A 20071-nucleotide genomic window follows, 5' to 3' on the forward strand; every position below is an offset into this window, starting at 1 on the left:
CAGGTTGCTGGAAGTCCCATCCAACCTGGCCTTGAACACTTCTAGGGATGGGACATCCACAGCTTCTCTGTTCCAGTGCCTCACCAACCTCATGGTGAAGAAGTTCTTCCTTACACCTCATGCAAACCTGTCCTCTGACAGTTTTAAGCCATTGCCCTGTGTCTTATCACTACATACCCTTGTAAAAAGTCCTCTCCAACCATCATGCAGGATGCTTTTCAATTGGATTTAATCCAACAGGTCCATGTCCTTATTATGTTGGGTAACTCAGAGTTGAACATGATACTCCAGGTGGGGTCTGATGAGAGTGGAGAAGAGAGGGAGAATCACCTGTATCCCTTCCTCATAGAGAGTGTTGTAGGAGGCCCCTCTATACACACAAGCACAATCTTGGGTCTTCTGCTCAGTCTCCACACCTTGATAGCCACAAAAAGCCCCACATCATCTTTCAAGTACTGAAGCCTCACAACCAGTTAAATTCTCCATGCTGAGCCATGTGGGAAGACAAAGTAGAAAAATCTCTTTCTCTTCAGCTTCCTGAAATCAAAACCTGAGTAATGTCTGACTTGATAAATGATTATTAAAAATGTGTTAGAAAAGTTTATACAGTGCTATTTTTCTCTACAGGTTTTCAAGCTAAATAACTTTTCAGGCCAGGAAATGTACATAGAGACCAGAATAACCTTAAAGTTCACTCAGGCAAGTGACCTGTCTTCAGGAGGCACCTTGTCCAGCTGGAGCAAAAGAACAATGCTCACAGAGACAGTTTTTAGAAGCACTGGGAGCACATGAAAAGGAGCCAGGCTGATCAATTACTCCTATTCTGGACAGCATGTCTGCAGCACATTTGCTAAACAACATCAAGTCAACTTTGCCAATTATGCAAGTCCAAATGTACACTAATAAAAAGACTACTTTTATAAAAACCTAATTGGAAATTCTTTTTAAATCGTCTAATCTTACAACTCTGACATACTGAGAAATAGTTCATATTACAGCTTCTTTTGAGGATGTTCTAAAGCTCTAATCACTGACCTAGCTGATACTACTTAAGTCAATAGAAGTTTTATTTGTTAGGCTCATGCCTACCATCAAAAACCATGAATTTGAAAACCCACCCTCAGGTAATAACAAAAAAGTAACAGTATACACTCAATAGCACATTGCTACTGAGTGCTACTGAATTTTTGCCCAGAAGCAAAAATTATGGTTGAATGGATATTCTAAAACATAGGGAAGTGACAGTTTAGCAAGCAAACGAAATCCTGAATGCCTTAAGACCTGATTTTCAGGATTTTTGCTGCATGGTTACCATTCTAACTTGTACTTGTGCAAGAAAAATTGCTATGACGGTTGAAATCCAGCTGCTGAAATCATTAACCAAGTTGCTTTCACAGGCAAGAACACCAACAATTAACTGAAGCGGGAACTGTTGCCAGAGCATTCCTTGGCTCCCAGTTCACTGAAATACTTAAGTGCAGACAAGCTTTTAAACTTACATTTATGACTTTTGTCACTTTAACTAGGACAGAATCAATGGATAAAAGCACCAAAGTTCTGTTGAATAAGGATATGGATGTTAAAAAATGTGTAAAAGCTGCAAGTACAGCTTGTTTCCATTTTGGGAAACAATGTTTGTACAGCAATAACAGTGTCCTGCTGTATGATTCACGCTTTTACATATGTTTAGCAAAACAAATGCATACAAACAAAAAACTCCATATACCTTTATACAATGTAATGCTGCCAGTAGCACTTCTGAAGTATAGAAGAGCTCAAAGATCTTGAACCAAGCAGAGAATGCATAGGTCAAACATCAGACAGACTACCTGAGCAGAGAGTTGGACAGAATGATCTCTTTTAAAGCTCCTCCTAGTCCTGGATAATGATCCTTTGTTGACGCACACAAGCACGAACTTTGTTGATGTTGACAACTCTTCGAAATTAGATGTCAGAGCACCATCCTCATGTTGCCCTTGCTGTGGCTTTAGGTGTGGTTCCACAGTAAGGTACTCCAATTCAAATACAAGGTGATACAGGATTTTTTCCTCCTAGCTGTAAACATGCATACCCTCCCTAGCTGGTCCAGAGAACTGATGTGGCAAAATCAATTGGGGCCTATTCTTTCACTAAATGGCTTTCTGGGCAAGCTCTAGTTCCAGCTTCCAGGAGGAAGGAAATAGGTGGACTTCATGCATGAAACAAATGGTGTCTGACCACAGAATGCAATCATATTCCTGAAACCTTCCTTCCACAGTCTGGAAGGCTCTCTTCTGCAGTCATCACCTTCTTTCAAATAACAGCCTTGATCAGATATAAGTGTTTGGTCAGAGTACAAACAACACACATTTTCAGTTCATCAGCATTCTAAGTCAAAGGCTTTTCATTACAGCCTCCTCCTATTTTGGCTATTCTGCTTTTTTCCCCATGTGGGTCTGGAAGGTCTTACAATTCTAAAATTTTCACAAATTTTAATCCAGCTGTGAAAGAGCAAAATAGTATTTTCCTGGATTTAGAAGCAGTATGGCAAACTAACTTCAAAGAAGATAATTTCTTGGAAGTACAGAAAAATAATTTTTAAAGCTAGCCAACTTTGAGCTTTCTGTGTCAATTAGAATAACATATCTCATGCCCAGCGATGGGAGTGCAGCAAAGTACTTGTATAACTCCATAATGAAAAAAGACATCACAAGAGTAGGCACTTCCCTCTCCAAGAAGCTTTCAAAATATCTGGAATTCAAACAGTGGGTAGAGGGAGAAGAGACAATGTCCAGAAACTGATAACATTGAACTGCAAAGCACTTGTTTTGATGAATCCAGAGCTGCCCAAGGACTGCAAAACACAAGCTGACTGAAGAGATTTAATACCTTTAACTGCCTAAGCAATCTTCTTTGATCAAGTACATTTCCAAAGCACAAAATCCCCGCCACTTCAACACAAGATTAAGGAGTTTCTCTGCATAAAGGCTGGGATTCTGCAGGAAGAAGTCCAATGATTCGTTTGAGAAACAGTGAGCTCACCACTGACCGTGGAAGCCACCTCAGTATTGTTTTTTAGCTTTCATTGGTGAATCTTTCCCTCAGACATCAGGAACACTATTTTATTCCTATCTGTCAATTTAAAAAAAATTGATTTAATTTTTGTATCTAGAAATGTCCTGCCTGACAGATAAGACATAAATGCACGTAGCAATAGATCCAGATTTGTGCAAAGAGGAAAAAAAAAAGGAAAAACAAAGAAAAAAAGAGCTGTTGGTGAATCAGCTCAAATCTTCTGCCTGCCCATGCTATTAACTATTGTTCAAAGGTTACTTCTCTGGCTTGTTTGGAAATGTACTGAAATTACAACTGTCTGCTGTATTTGCTAGCAAATGCAAATAAACCTCCTTGGTTTGTTCAGAAAATTAAATTTTGTTTTAAGAAGAAAGAAAAGTAAACTGGTCTAATTAAAAGCTTCAGCACAGTCTATGATATAATTTCAAAATGTATTATTTCAGAAAGAAAGGAACAGATTTAGATTTAGAATTAAGTGTGTTCTCTCAGGCAAGAGGGAACCAATCTGATAGGAAGACACACAAGTATAAATAAAGCACAGCTGATTTGTAGCAACTGAGATATCAGGCAAAATGCAAGCTCTAGTCAGCATTTGAACACTTTTTAATTGAGCTTCCACACAGAAAGAATTTGAATTGACAGGGTGGTCAGTATTTCTTGGAGATTTCTTTTGGTAGTGGTGGGCTTTTTTTGTTTTATGCTTTGGTTGGTATCATCTCCTTTCCCCTCCATCATCCTCAATGAACTTCTGCTTGTTTCTGGCGAGGCCACATCTGGAGTGCTGTGTTCAGTTCTGGGCTCCTCAGTACAAGAAGGACAAGGAGATCCTGGAGAGGCCCAGTGGAGGCACACAAAGACCATTAGGGGTCTGAAGCATCTGTCTTATGAGGAGAGACTGAGGGAGCTGGGCCTGTTTAGTCTGGACAAGAAAAGACTGAGAGGGGATCTCTTTAAAGCATATGAATACCTCAAAGGCAGGTGCCAAGAGGATGGTGCCAGACTCTTTTCAGTGGTGCCCAGTGACGGAATGAGGAGCAATGGACATAAACTGAAACACAAGAAGTTCCACCACAACTCCTTTACATTGATGATGGCAGAGCACTGGAACTGACTGCCCAGGGAGGTCATGGAGTCTCCCTCTCTGGAGACATTGAAAACCCACCTGGATGTGTTCCTGTGTAACCTGCTCTAGGTGCCCCTACCTTGACAAGGGGTTGGACTGGATGATCTCCAGAGGTCACTTCCAACCTTAAACATTCTGTGATTCTGCAGTCTACCTTAAGATTACCTTTAAATGGAATTACCTTGAAAACTAAACTCTAAAAGCCACTTGAAAGGAAAAAAGTGAGCAATGCATGGAAACCAACTGTATTCTACATTCTTCTAGATTAAGAAAAAAAGTAATGAAAAGATGAGGTTCAACAAGCACTAAAATATGTATATATAAAGAAATATAAGTATACAAAAGGTATTCAACACTCATATCACAAGAAATGCATCTATTTTTTCTTTAGATGACTGGCTCATAAATCAGCACTATGCTTCAGGAAACCACACAAGGACACCACATCAATTTTCAAATGACTACAGGCAAATGTATGTTTTGCCACATGGCAAGTTTTGTCAGAAAATATTCAGGTTGATATTTTCAGAGCTTACTGTCAGTATGAATTATCAGCAATACACATTACCACAAATATTCATTTATACTGAATATATGACTAATTTCTTATTTGATTGAATGGCCAGATCCTTAATACGGGATCTGTTACACTGACAGCAGATGGTGGTACCTAACTTGTTTGCGTTTGGTAACAAGAAAGTGTTTCTTTTCTAAAAAGAGATTTTGTGAAATATGTTTCCCCTTTCAATCATTAGAATGGTTCTCCAAAAATGACTCTCTTCCACTGCAGACATGTTCAGGTCTGATTAAATCCACACAATTGAAATAATGAAATAGAGGGTACCTGGTTGAGTACTAATATCCAGAATCTCTCCCTCAGAAAGAAAAAGAATATCCTGAAAGTTCATGTTTTTATGGCACTCTATAATGAACCAAACTCCAGAATAACAAAAAGGGAGGAAACCCCTCCACACTGCACACAGGTACTTGAACTTCAGCTGAAACACTGCAGCAAGCTGAAATGAACCCTCATCTAGCTAGGGCCTTTCAGCAGAAATCCTGACCAGGTGGAGCAATGTCTCAACGACTGTCTCTCTTACAAACTATGATTAAGGCTTGAAACGGCATTTCAGAAACAGGGTCACAGATTGGGAAGGATTTGGGGATGTGCCTGACTGTATGAACAAGGGTACGTTTTTTCACTTATTCAAGATACACTTGTACAGCAAAACAGCAGATTAAATCCCAGGTCTAAGAGATTCTTTCTGTGCTTCTTTTGTCTAGTTGAATACTACCTTTCCATGGCAATGGAGTAGAATCCAACATTAGCTATCTTACGAAGCAGCATCAAAAGAAAAGCATGAAATTAATAAAGTACAAGGATAATTAGATGATACTTTACCAAGTAATAAACACATTGGCAACAGCACAATGTTTCTGCTTTAGCTGAACCATATACCACCTAGACCAGAAAAAACCTCCAAAAGCCAACATCACTTTACCTACAAATGAAGTCAGCATAAGCCTAATCCTTGGAGGATTTTTAAAGCTTATCCTCGGGGTAAATACTATATTTCATTCACAAAGCTGTTGAAATATAAAGAAAGGTAACTCTCTTAATTGGCAACCCTACTGGCCCGAGAGATGGTGAACTATGACTGGTTTGAAACCCTGTCTTCTCTCTCCTCACTTCACATTATCCTTGATTAAATCATCAAAACTTAATTCTATGTGTGCACACTAGAGCTCTCCTAGGAGGTCACTGATTACTGCAGCAAGGAGGATGAACAGGTGGTTCTGACCCTGTTGTTACACAGACCTCTTCCAGCAGAGCAGCAGCTGAATGGCTGTGATTGGGGTCTTCATTGCTTCAGCTTTCAGCCTCCAGGCAAAGGAGTTGAAAGGTGGCAGAGTAATATGAAACTATGTATGCACTAGCTGAGAACTAGGAAGTAGAAAGGACAGCAAAGGGCTGGCCAGGGATTAGTATTCAAATACAATAGATAGAATTTAAATGATGCTCATAAAGATCACTTACTGGATTTTAAGTCACTTTACTTGCTAAGAGTAAACAACTCCCGGGAGACAGGTTAAAAACTGCACTCAGAAGAAAGCCAGAGCAGGCTCCTGGTGATTGGCCAAAGTCTGGGGATCAGAATCATTGATTTACACCAGGCTGAAAACTGCATGAACTTCATTTTCTTTCAGCTTTGAGTACAACTGAATTCTGCATTACTCAATAAAAGACCAACCAGATCAATCACCTCATCTACTAAGAAATCTTACCTACAGACCAGCAAGGCAGAGGGTGGAAAAAACCAGATAATTTTAACATGAGGGCTTGCATTATTTACATCTCCTTCACACTGGGTTTACAATAGCTTAGCTCACAGGCGTTCCTTTTCACTGACACAGATCTAAACAAGAAAGGAAGTATCAGTGCTTTTCAGACAAATACTGAGGGACAAATATTCTTGTGTGTTCAAGGGATAACTCCACATTGGCAGCAGCACAGAATGGCAGCACAGCAGGGAAGCCCTGAAGGGCAGATTTCTTCCCTGACACATGAGTAGAGCACGGCTGGCACTGAGACATATAAGTGACCTCAGTGCTCCTTGGACTAAACATCTATCCCAGCTGGACACACATCCCAGCGGGAGGACAACTGCTCAGCAAGGTCCAGACTGACCACATGGGCAAAACAGGTCTTCTCATCCTGTGAAGCAGAAAGGCGAAACAGTGACCTTCTGCTCTGGGAGGCATGCTGCTGAGTGCCTTTCCCTTCCACCTTCCCCAAGACAGCAGCACATCAGAGCTGGGCTTCAAGGCAGATTTTGGTTCTGCAGCCCCTCCTCATTTGTGTAATTTCAATGACATAAATGGGGCTGCTCCAGCCACTACCTGCTATCAGAGTGTGTTACCTTTGGACTCAGCATAAAGTCTCAGATTTTGAGGATTACCAGTTTCGTGATGATTCATATAACAACCAGTCTGTGCAGCAGCGATACAAAATCCTGCTTTAGCTGGTTTGGGTTATTTTTGGTTCTTTTTTTGGTTTTGTTTTTGTTGTTTGTTTGTTTGTTTGTTTTTTAAACAGCAGCATTAAAGCAAAAAGGTAAAAGCCCTCAGCATATGTTCTCAGCTTTAAGTAAGAGCTTTCTTCTCTCTCTTCCTCACCACAAATGGTTTTTTTTTTAATGTTTACATTGCATTAAAAGAGGATAACTGTAAGTTACAAATCTGATGATTAAAGGTGGTTGTTTTTTTTTTCTTTTCATTACTCTGGGTCAGAACTCTGGTTCTGGGTCTTTAGATCTTAAGTTGTTCTATAAACACTGGAGCAGGAGCACATCAAAATTTAAAAGGTAGGCAAAAAGAAACAAAGAATTAAAAGAAATCCTGTAATTTCTTGATTACTGATAATTACTTAAGTTTAGTATCTGTCATGCTTCTTCAGATGGAACATTACCTTATCCTTCATATCCCACCACTAACTCTAGTCTCTCTGTGAAAAAGGATCCTGAGTACAAAGGCAAAGCTTGGATCTCCAGTTTCACCTTCATCTTTTACCAGCGTGCAGAGTATTTATGACAACATTTGGCTTTTTCATTTCTTGGCATTTAAGACTCTAGTACTAGGCCCCCTGCTACTCCATTAACTGCCAGATAATGCATTGTCTGACAGTCATTACTATTTTAAAGGAAACCTGCTGGAATTCTGACCTCCACTATTATTTTCTTAATAATAAATATAGTTTTGAATGTGCATTAATATTTGAAGCTTAAAGCTTTGAGAATGTGTCTTTAACAGTGAAGAAGCTTAAGACAGAAGATATTCCATATTTCATAGACTGGCGTTTTCATAAAATCCTTCACTGACAAACCATTTGTGCTAGATTCCTCCCTCATCCCTCCAAGTCCTTCTACCCACAAAGTCCACTTCCCAGTAGCCACCCCAGTTCAGATCCACGGCAGCAAACAGACAAAAAGCAAATGCAAACAAACACGACTGTCATACTTTCTGCTGATTTTCTATTAAATTCTGCCAGACAAACCAACAGTGGCCATGCCAAGAACCCCAAGACATTAGTATGCTTCCATGAAAGGCATGCAATTAAAAACACTACATGCAGGTCACCCAGTGAAGAGCATTGTTGAATTAGACAGCAGGATGGGCTCTTTCATAAGATTTTGAAAAGCCATCGTACATCAAAGCAAACTCTCGCCATGCTAAGGCTACAATGGAGTTTGTAAGTATTTGGTACCAAGGTCGACTAGAAGCAACCAACCATCTACCAGGAGAAGAATTCACCTTTGCACATATTTCAAATAAGCTTCTTGCTAGGAGCATTTTGATTTTTGGACATCATGTGGGCTACATTATTCTAAAAAATGAAGAAGCAGTGAAAATTGAATGCATCACTACAACCACTCACTGGTAAGCCAGTTCTAGGAGAATCCAGACCCAGTTCTCACTGCTGTGCAAGTTTAAATTTCCAGGCTCTTGATTTGCCCAATAAAACAGAACCACCTGCTAGCTGCTGCATGCATTTCTTTTGCCCCCTTCCACAAATTCAAAAGACCCAATGTTTTAAAGATGTGGATCAGCAATGAACTAATCATCCTGCACTCAAAAAGACCACAATGAAACTGTTTTAATGACCCATACAGTTTGTCATTCTATTATTTAGCTGACCTTCCAATAAGTATGATCAATATTTTCTGCAATGATTAAAGAATTGTAACAGTAACAACACCCTGAATTGTCTGTCCCTTAGACACTAAAAAACAACAAGAGCTCAAGGCCTCAGAACAAGACCTCAGAACTCATTCAGTGCATCACTCTTCAGTATCAACACAGGATCCATCTAACTCAGCAGTGTCTACTAGTATTTCAATACACTGAATTATTTGCTACCTCCTCTAGGATGAGAAACATTAGAAAGTGATTTTCTTCACCTTGCTGGTGCACTAGGGTGATAATACAATGAAGTATATAGCACATCAGGATCCTTATCAGGCCAGAAAACTCTCCTTCTAGAGCATGCACCATGAGATCAGCTGCAAATTACTTCCCAGAGGGCATCCCAAGGACAGTAGCAAGGGAGGGTGGGGAGCTTTCCTTGGAATATAGTTTTTCCTAGTGAGAAATACACACATTTGTATGATATGTCAGATTGGCCATGCATGCTCTGTGGAGATGCTCTTTGAATGCAGATAAAAATATGCAGACTTACCAGATATCCAGGGACAGAATCATACTACTGCTCTGGCTGGGTTGCTTCAGATCTGGAAAGACCTGGCAAATGTTTGGCAGATTTGGATTTCTTCCCCATAGAGAAACTGTGTATGGGCAGAAACCACAAGCAGCCCAGCACATCTGGCAACCACAAGTCTGTCAAACTTGAGAGCTGTTATGAGGCTGTGTGGGCCAGCAGCCCAAGGCAGGTGGAAGACACCAAGCAAAATCAGTGGCATACTTTGATGAGGGACCTGGGGAACACTCCTGTGCCCCTAAAACTGGTACAACCCAGCCAAATACTAGGGTGCATACCAGACACACACACCTGTGACCCCAACTTCCAAGAGATTGGTCTAGTAAGCCCAATTTGATCCAACTGTAACTAAGTGGGCAAGCAGAGAAAGCACGAGGCTCTGAAAAACAGTTATGAGTATGAGCAGTGGGAACCACTATTTGAGTTGATATGGTGATGTCTTCCCCTTTCTCTCCAATAACTGATCTCTACAGACTTCTGTGCATGGACACAGCATGGTTCTAAATACCATACTTTGTAGAATCACAAACAGCTCCAAAGAGGTGTGCCAGCACCTCAGGGTCTTTGCTGTGCCTCCCAAGACAATGCAGAAGTCCTAACAGCAATGTTAGAACCTTACCTATGCCACATCTTGCCCATCTTGCCAACACTTAGTTACTGAGACTAGGCTAGTTTACTGTTTTCTGAAACATACAAAGCATGAAGGTGCTGAAATGATTAGGGACCTGGACAAGGTTGAAAAGTGGGCTCATGGGAACCTCACGAGGTCCAACAAGGCCCAGTGCAAAGTGCTGTACCTGGATCAGGGCAACCCCAAGTATCAATACAGGCTGGGGGTGCAGGGAGAAGGACTTGGGGGTACGGGTGGATGAAAAGCTGGACATGACCCAGCCGTGTGCACTCACAGCCCAGAAAGCCAACAGCATCCTGAGCTGCTTCAAAGCAGCATGGTCAGCAGGTCAAGGAAGGTAATTCTCCTTTTGTACTCCTCTCTCGTAAGACCCCACCTGGAGTACTGCATCCAGCTCTGAGGTCCTCAGGACAAGAAAAACATGAACCTGTTAGAGCACATCCAGAGAAGGGCCACAAACATGGTCAGAGTAGTGGAATGCCTCTCCTAGGAGGAAAGGCAGAGAATGCCTCTCCTAGGAGGAAAGGCAGAGACAGTTGGGGTTGTCCAGCCTGGCAAAGAGAAGGCTCTGGGGACACCTTATTGCAGCCTTTCAGCACTTAAAGAGAACTTACAAGAAAGGTGGGGACAGACTTTGTAGCAGGGCCTGTTGTAGGACAAGGAGCAATGGTTTTACACTAAAAGATGGTCAATTCAGACTAGATATGAGGAAGAAATTTTTTACAGTAAGGGTGGTGAAACACTCAAACAGGTTGACCAGAGAGATGGTAGATGCCCTGTCCCTCAAAACATTTAAGGTAAGATCGGACTGGGCTCTGAGCAACTTGATCTAGTTGAAGATGTCGCTGCTCATTGCAGGAGGGTTATATTAATTACTATTTAAAGGTTTCTTCCAACCCAAACCATTCTCTGATTCTACGATGGCCTCCGCAGAGCAGATTTTCCTTTGCAACTAGAGACCAATTCAGAACATACTTCTAATGTTTATTAATGATGAATCCTAATGCACCAGTGATTTCCTGAACTGGGTGCTTCCAGAGTCACAGTAAGCTCTTCGTGAGGCAGCAGTTCTTTCCCATGGCTACAGAACTGTAATAGAATATGTATCTATTTGAACAAGGATGCTGTAATGTTGATCTATCAGAAGCCGTGTTATCTGTGTAATAGAAGCTCAATTTGCAGAAAATTTAAATACTAACCACACTGATCATCATGCTAAAGTTCCTGTAAGACATTTCATTAATATCATCAAAGAGTATTTCAAATATGATGCAGCAATTCTACTTTACAGAGAAACTAATTAAATATAGAATCTAGTTACCGTTGTACCAGTGAACCTTAATTACCCTGCAACCATTTAAGGGTTGTTTTAGGAGACTCACTCTGATAAAGTGTAAAAAGTAAGCAGAGCTGCAAATAACTATTCCCTATCCATTTGGGACTAAAAATCTTACTATATAAGAGGGCTGTAAGATAGACACATTATTTAAAAGAACAGGAAAACAGTAAGACATACTTTTCTGAACATTTTTCATTTATATTCATGCCACTGTGAACTACTCCAAAATTTCTTTAAAAGGAAACTTACCTGCTCATACTTTGTATCCCTTTTCTGAGGGGAGTGGGAGGAGAAAGAAGCCTGAAAAACTTTCCAAATAAATAGTTTTTACTTAATTTTGAAGCTACCAGAAAAGGTTTCTAAGGTGAGGTGCATGTAACAGAAAACCCATGACTGCAATCCTCATGGGATAAATCATGTAAGTGCAGCAACAAGATATGGCAATAACATAAGAAACTTCTCTGTATGCTTCATCCTTTGCTCTGAGGCCAATGTCGTTTCAGGGTACTGTTGAGCCCGTACATAAAGGGCTAGAAAGGAACCTCTACTAGATTTTGTAATCTCTTCTTTAGCCAATCTGAAGATCGATACAGGGAAGCTCTGCTACAAATATATGTTAGTTCTCCAATCTCAAAAGAAAGACAGATGACTGTGATGCAGACTTTAGCAGGGAGGATAAGTCCTTCAGAGACAGCATGCCCCTTACTACACAGAATGGCACAGAGTTAAGGAATGGGGTTGCTAAGGGAAAAGCATCAGAGGACTTTGTCAGAAGAAAGAGATTAGCACTCAATGTTTTCAATTGCAGATGAGAATAAAACTTTTAAGGACATACATAAACACCTGTGTAGCTGGATAGCACGGTGTAAAAAATACATCAAGAAAAAATATCTTTAGCTCACATAAAATACTCTGGACATAGAGATTTATGTCCTACAGGAAGCAATGTGAGATATTACATTTAAAAAATACAGTCCTCTAAATCCCAGTAGGCATAAAAAAAAAACCCCAACCCAGCATATTCAATTCTAGCACAGAGGAACATCTTTCTTCAGTCCAAAAATTTTCTTTCCAGGGAAAAAAATGTATCTGAATGGTTGAAACCACTTTGGTCATTCTCCCCCTTACAACTGTAAATGCTAGTTCTTTCCAGAAAATGTCTTGATCAAAATTTGGAAAGGAAGAGTCATTAGCAAATACAACTATTAAGCTCACTTATTAAAGCCACTGAGATTGAAGAAAGATACAATACAGGTCCCTCTTCACCATCCTAATCCATTCCTTCTGTACTCTTTCTAGGTTTTATGCGCTCCTTCCTCATGGAAAGGACATACATGCAGGTTGGAGATTACTTATCCTGGAGTCTTCAGGGCACATTTGAAGACAGGGGAAGGACAACAGGTATGTTCTTGTATTCACTGAGTGATATATTAGCTAAGGGCTCATGCTGTGAGCAGCAGAAATATTATCCCTCCCACCCAATAAAACAAATAGATAAGGGCCACCTTCATGTGCAGTCCTGGATCTTTTTCTAAGACAGCAAACAAAGTAAACCAAAATATGAAAGTTGGTCTAACTACTGAGATTTTCTTCTTCAAGATCCAACCTGTAGGATTAGTGGGTCTGTTTGTCAGTTTTGGATGGTCGGGACAGAGACAAGAGATCTCTGAAGTCAGGTCTTAGAGTATGGGGGTTTATTGTGAAAAGGCGTGGGTGTAGGAGACCTGCTAGGGGCTGCCAGATGCAGCCCAAAGCAGGTCAGAGAAGCAAGAGAGAGAGAGAGAGTAGAAGAGGAGTAGAAAAGAGAGAGTGGTTGCCGTTTAAAATACAATAAATCATCTTCTGTGTTGAATATTCTAATTTTCATTAACCAATCTAGAACGAGCTACAAATTCTACATTTACATACAACCTATAAGAATCATTGCATTACCATACAGTGTTATATTTTAAACCCTAAAAACTGCTTTTTGGACCCTCTGCCAAGTGGGCAGGGTTTGCTCTGACCCTTGGACCTGTCTGCAAGCAGAGGGTACTGTTTCATCAAGAGAGGGATTACCTCCAGTCGGCCGTACCATTGTTTTCTAGTTGTTCAGCAACTGGGGTTTGGTATCTCAAAGCTTGTCTTCATTTCAGTCTTGCTTATAGTTCCCATATTCTCAGCATCTTTTGCCAGGTAATCATTTTTATAAGGCTTTCCTATTTCATCTTCCCCAACACCAACCTACATTTCCTTGCTTAATCCACTTTCAAATTCTGTCTTAAATTCAGTGTAAAATCCCGAAAGGGGTAAACCAGTCAGTTGCCACAGGCAAACCACTCACCATTCAACAAGAGAAGTTGGACATACATGAGTGGCTGCAGTACACTAAAGCTCCGTTGTACACATACACATAATCCCATGGTCTCACATAAGTGAGACCTAGACCAAATGTTTTCTAACACAGTAACAGAAAGTTACATGGGAAGTCAGATGCTTTGAATGATGTTTTGCTACAACAGCTCTGGATTTAATGTATGAATAATACTGTCACCATATTCACCTCCTCAGTATATCCCTCTATCTCTTGCTGATCACAATCTTTTTCTTTCTGTTGTGAACTTTAATGAAAGTTAAGTGCTGCCTTATTAAACACTCTGATATATAGCTGATATAATGTTTTATTTTAGCAACAGAGGGAAGAATGAAGTTTAAAAGCAGGATGTATCTTGAAAATGGTAAGCAAACAGGCCCTGCATTTTCCTCCCTCTCAACACTAGGTGCTACTTTAAATCACAATTGGCTACAAACATCAGTCAGGCTTGCCAAAAGCCACAGAAGAAACATATCCTGAAACAGCTACGATGAAGGAAGGAACACCCATCACTGCTGGGGGCCTGTCTACTTGCTGCTGACTTGCATAATTGAAAGAGTACGTTGCACATCTAGAGCCATCTCTCTGTTGCCCACTTTAAGCCTTTTAGACTCATGATGGTTAACAGATGGTCCCTGTATGCTCCTCAGGCTGCTGACACACACTTCTAGGTATATATACAGCCACTTTGGTGGGTACCTGCTAACATCATGTTTCTGTTTCCTAGGGCACCACTAACTGTGGGCAGTTAAGTTTAGTAAGCCCTGACATGTTTTAATGACAATACATATCCTGCATTGCCTTAATTTTGGGGATTTTTTCCAATGGTTTCCTACCATTATGTCATGAGGCATGTTAACAAAAAGCTGTATTCCATCTGTGTAATGATATTTCTCAACCAAATATTTTTACCACTCTCCCCTTGGGTCTCCTTTTAACAAAGCTTCCAGAGGGGAAAGCTTGCAAGGTTAAACCACAAGGTTATCCAGTGATGCCTATCTTGTTTTCTTTAAAAAATAAATACTATTTATCAACTAATTTGTTAAAAAAATATTATTTGAAGCAATCTTATAAAATTTATTTCACAGAATGGTTTGTTCTTCTGAGCCTTGAGATAAGACTAAATTACAAATCGAGCTTTATTGATTTCTCCTTGCCTTATAATTATAGGCTATCATTTTACAAGTAATTAGTTAGACCCGGTTAATTTTTTATTATTAACTTTGAAAGATTTTGCTGTTCTTCCACACAGAGAAAATTAGAATCATCAATTGCTTTTAATTTGCTTTGGCTATTTCAACCTAGTAAGTAATCATGAAAAAAAATTGAAAAAAGTAATTTTTGAAAAAACTTTAATGATTTTTGGAAAAAAATTCAGCACATCTAAAAAGAGCCTTGATGTGTAGTGTAAGTAACAAAGTGTTAAGACAAAATTAAATTGTTCACGAATGGATGAACAAGCTAAACTGCTTTAAATATAAACAGTGACTACTCATTAGCAGCTTAATGCAGTTTAATCCTAACTCTCCACCTCAGTATTTTCAATAAACCACCTCTATCCACAGCCAGAAGAACACTCTCTGTGCAGAGTGCTCCAGTGTTCATCGTTCTGAGGAATGATTGCCTTAACTAATTTCATGGAAGCACAATGTAGATGAATAGCTGTTTATCAGTGCTCCTAAGGATGCAGGGTGACCATTTAAAGTCATGGCTACCAACTTACAGTTTTAAATTCTGGTACGGCACCTCTCCCAAGACAGCAGGCACAGCCTTTGAGAAGCTGCAGGCCAACATATTGCTGCTGCCCGCAAACATAGCCCTGATAAACACTGGAGAATGGAAAAGGTGACAGGAGAATAGATGCCAACAATGACAAAACCCTACAGAAGGCAGGAGCTGAGAGCTCACATGAGATAGTCTACAGACCTCTTCACCAGCTCACTGCACAACTTGACCTTTACACCCACATGCTTTCATAACTGAGGCTGGGCATGGGGAAGAATCATTCTTCTCTAAACGTTACAGATGCCTCATGCATCAAGCACAGCCACATCAAGATCTCCACATTTGTTTCTAGCACTTCTCTGGTGCAAAAAAACCCCAGAGAAAACAGAAGAAAAATTTATGTATGAAAACTGCTCTATCAGTGATCTCAGCAAGGAAAACAAAGGACCATTACAGATGTCAGATAGGAGTAATCTCTTTCTCAAGGAATATTACAATATAACAATTAATTTCTCATTTCACCCTAACTGGGGGCATATTTTCTGTTCAGACATTCCTATGGCTTAGTGCAAAGCTGTAGCAAAATGGGACTAGCTTGAAAGAGAGTCCTGTAACTGAACACGATTTCTGATGGCTTAACACTGTTGTAACACTTGACTGACTGAGGGAACATAGGAACATTTTTCCCAAGGACATGCACCCCAGTCAGTTCTCAAATCTGTCAGTAGACTCCTTATCCTTTTATCCATAGAACAGAAATAAGCACCCACTGGCAGACAAGAGCCACACTCAAAACAGGTCTTCCCAAATTTGGGGCATGAAGCTTGAGTCAGACTTTGAACAACTTTCCAACATTCTAGCACAGAATTAGATTTAGCCCTGATGAAATTTCTCTTTCATTTTAATAACACATCAAGTATTTAATTTATTTATAAACTATTAACCAGATGTCTGTCCGTCCAAGTACTGCATCCACTAACCATAAAAATGACATTGCAACATAAATGATGCATAGCAAAACTTTTCTGATTAACCAAAATATGCACTACAGTTGCTATCCATCACAGTTAAAATGGCATGTGTTCATTCAGTATATAAAAACACAAGTGCATGCAAACTTTTGGCACATGCTTCCCCAGTCTTATGTACTTCATAACCAGAATGAAACCACAGTGACTCTGGAGTGCAGAACAGACATGACCATTTAATTTTTCAACTCTGCCTCCCTATTTTCTTGCTGAATTTGCTACTCATTAAATTCTTCTTTGGACGTCATCTTAACATTCTTATAGATTGAATTGGAATTTCAAGATATGAAAATTGTTACAAAGCCTGCAGTAAAGGCACTAATTATCTTCTTTTAAATATTCAGGAATATTGTCTCTACAATGAAACCTATGGAAGGTAGCCATATACTGAGACTAGCTATAGCTTTAGCATATCAATATAAAATAAGATCACCAGTGCATTCTAAATGAAGGAAACAGAAATGCATGATTAAAAATGATTATTGCATGACTGTAAATAATTTTACCCTAATGGTATTCTGAATGAAGAAAACATTTTAGTCAACTATATTAAGAAGTTGTATTACCATGTAAAGTACATCACATTAATATGATTAAAATGTTAAAAGTGACATTTTTTGCACCTTATCCACAAGAGATACATTGTCACGAATATTCATCAGCAAGAAAGCATGAAGGCAGCCAAGTTTTATTTCACTATGGAAGTATAACATTTCACACTGACTCCATGGTCTAAAGCAGAAGCACAAGAAATAACTGCTAATAACACAATATTTCATTAACATTAGCATTTTACATTTGAAAACAGGCAGGCCAGGACATTCTTTCCAGACTAATGACTTTTGTTATATTACAAAAACTTACAAACTTTAAGACTGATTCTGAAGACACTTACTTGCCTAACTCTGAGAATTACCATGAGTATTCCCAATGAAACCAATTAGTTGACTCAGAGTAATTAAGCATTAAAGCTAATTATACCTGTTACAGAGAATTAGGCCCTTTCTTTTTACTAGATTTTACAGCTAACAATTCTGAACAGGGTTGCCAGTTCTGAAGTTTTGGGAAAATGCAGTTTCCTTAAAGACCTAGTTCCAAGAAGAAAACTAGAGTTCCTGATGAAATAAGAAAAATAAAAGGACTTTGCACCATGCCAGCTTGCAGGAATAGACTTGGTTGTGTTAACCCTACAAGCTCATTGAGCAAAACACAAAGATAGAGATAACTTCTTATTCAGGCAAATTCTGCAACATCCACTTTCTTGAAGGACTCAGTTATAACAGCAGCCTTAAAATCACACATACTACAGATAGTTTTATGAGGCATCAGCTCTGCATATTCTGATCCCAAAGCAAGCACTTACTTTCTCTCCTTCTATCTCCTGTCACAGTTGTTTCACAGCAATGTCAATGCCATTGACTGCACAGGTATCAGCTGCCCCCAACACAGATGCATATGTGCAGTGCCACAAGAACATCAAAACCTCCAGCATTCAGAGAAATGTATCTTACATAATTTTACCCTTGTCTTCCATCATTTTGCCCTTCCCTTCAAACTGTCCTCAGTTATATTTGTTAACTCGAGTCTGCATCAATGATTCTTGTTGGATGACAGCTGGTGAAGCAGAGGCATCTCTCCCCTTCAACAGGACTTGAAGAATATGTAAACTTATTAGCATCTGGCACTCAGTGAAGGTCACAGTCTTAAACCAGAGGTCTCCAAAATCAAGTACAAGAGTTAAAACCTGAGTTACTGATAAGACCTCTTCCCCTCTAAACTGCCAGTTGATACAGAGGAGCTTTCAGCCACTGCACTTAGCCCTGGGAAAGGCAGGTTATCTCAAATGACCTATACTTGCCACATGAAGGGTGGCTTTCTGTTTGGAAGTTCATTTCTCCTGGTATGTGTACTCATGCTCCCAGGGCTGGAAAATCGCCAGTAAATGAACGACAGACACATATCCAACCTCCACCTATACTCCAAATCAAGCAGAATTAACATTATTAGTCATGAGTAAAAAGTGCAGGCACAAGGTTTTGTAAGGCAATACCTGATGGCAATGGAGGCCAGTTCTTCAGGCCCTTTTATAAAGGTATTAAGGTTTTGCCAAAATGTGTGATTTGGGCTCCTAAGTATGACAGGATCTCCATGACAATAATATGAGGGAGTGATTAGAGCAGAGCAAGAAGTGGAAATTTTCCAAGCACGCATTTTTCCTAATCTTTCTCCAAAAAGAAATAAAACCTGCCACACATATTAGAAAGCCTACTACTGCATATTTCTCTCTCCCCTATTCTCCCGAGACCCATATTTTCCACCTGAAACCCTAAAGCCACCATAATTTGAATGTATTTTTAAAAACATAATTATATCCTTCAGATTACCCTTTCAACATTATTTCTAATCTGTGAGGTTCATAAATCCAAAGTAGTTGAAATTAATATATAGTTTTAGGGTTATTTATTCATATATCATGAAACCATGAAGAGTATTTTATTATGGATATATTCAAACGTACACTGGATAAATAGCAAAGAAATAACAAAACTACAAATGTGATAGCATTTCAAATGACTGCAGAGATGATTAACCGTGTTAAATCATTTGTAAGGATGACCAGGGGCAAACTCAGAAAGTTCAGAGACTTTTAAATAAAATGATGGGGTTTAGAGAAAATTAAAAATTAATGGAATGGAGCTTTCCTGCAGAAAATCTAGTCAAATCATTTCACTTTATTTTCACCTATTTACAATTTACCCACCTCAGTGAGCTGTATAAATATTCTCTCTTATTTTACATAGTAACAAAATTAAGTTCACAAGCTCCTCCTTGTTCACTGCAGCAAAATGTATCATATCCTTCCAGTCAAATCAACATGTATGAGGCTAATACACAAATAACATTATCTTTCCATTAGAAAGCAAAATCATACATCATTTTGATCTCTGAAAAGTATTCTGCATAGCTCTAGAGCTATATTATGCAGTGAATACAGTGGCACAAATAGTATAACAGTGAGGCAGCCTACCATGACGGCTGTAAGAAACCCTAGGGCCCAGAGAGTGGAAGGTGCCAGGACAGTGAAAATGTAAGACACTTTTGATTTCAACTTTGTGCCCGGTTCAGACCAGGAAAGTTCCCGCATATAACACTAACAGTCATTCTTTACGTCCTGGCTTTCACCCACCAGCTCTGCATGGCGGAAACAGCCGACCATGAACATTTCCCAGCTTGCGAACATTTGTCTCAGCCATTCAGCAGTTTCTGTCATGATCCTCCTCCCTCTTTACACCCTGTGAATTAATTCTGCTTGCAGCAGCACTAACACAGGCTGACGTAGATTTTTTCCTTTCTCCAGTGTGATTTATTCGTCACTGCTTAAGAACGGTAAATGGTACCAAGTTCACTTGCCTTCCTCAACACAAGGACCTTTCTTCTGTACACATGGCAAAATTATCCACAGCCACTCAGTCCTTTCCCTCCCAGCTTTGCTTTCCCAGAACATGTTCGAGGAGACCATGTGGCTCCATACCAGAAAGAGAC

The 20071-nt window shown here is 39.6% G+C and overlaps 1 protein-coding gene and 1 long non-coding RNA gene across 7 annotated transcripts in view; one reads left to right on the top strand and one right to left on the bottom strand.

Moving 5' to 3' along the window:
• The window catches only part of PHACTR1 (phosphatase and actin regulator 1), a 304744-nt gene that overhangs the window by 264321 nt on the left and 20352 nt on the right, over positions 1–20071 (bottom strand). The gene's annotated exons all lie outside the window — the stretch shown is intronic.
• On the top strand, positions 11166–14704 carry LOC146441512 (uncharacterized). 2 transcript variants are annotated; one of them, XR_014849943.1, is made up of 3 exons: positions 11166–11309; positions 12722–12823; positions 14092–14704. It is a non-coding gene; the product is annotated as an uncharacterized LOC146441512 (long non-coding RNA). The 2 variants fall into 2 exon arrangements; XR_014849942.1 differs by lacking the exon at positions 11166–11309 and adding an exon at positions 11772–11840.

The sequence above is a fragment of the Lichenostomus cassidix genome, chromosome 2 (genome assembly GCF_008360975.1).
Source record: "Lichenostomus cassidix isolate B80296 chromosome 2, HeHo_3.0, whole genome shotgun sequence".
NCBI lineage: Eukaryota > Metazoa > Chordata > Aves > Passeriformes > Meliphagidae > Lichenostomus > Lichenostomus cassidix.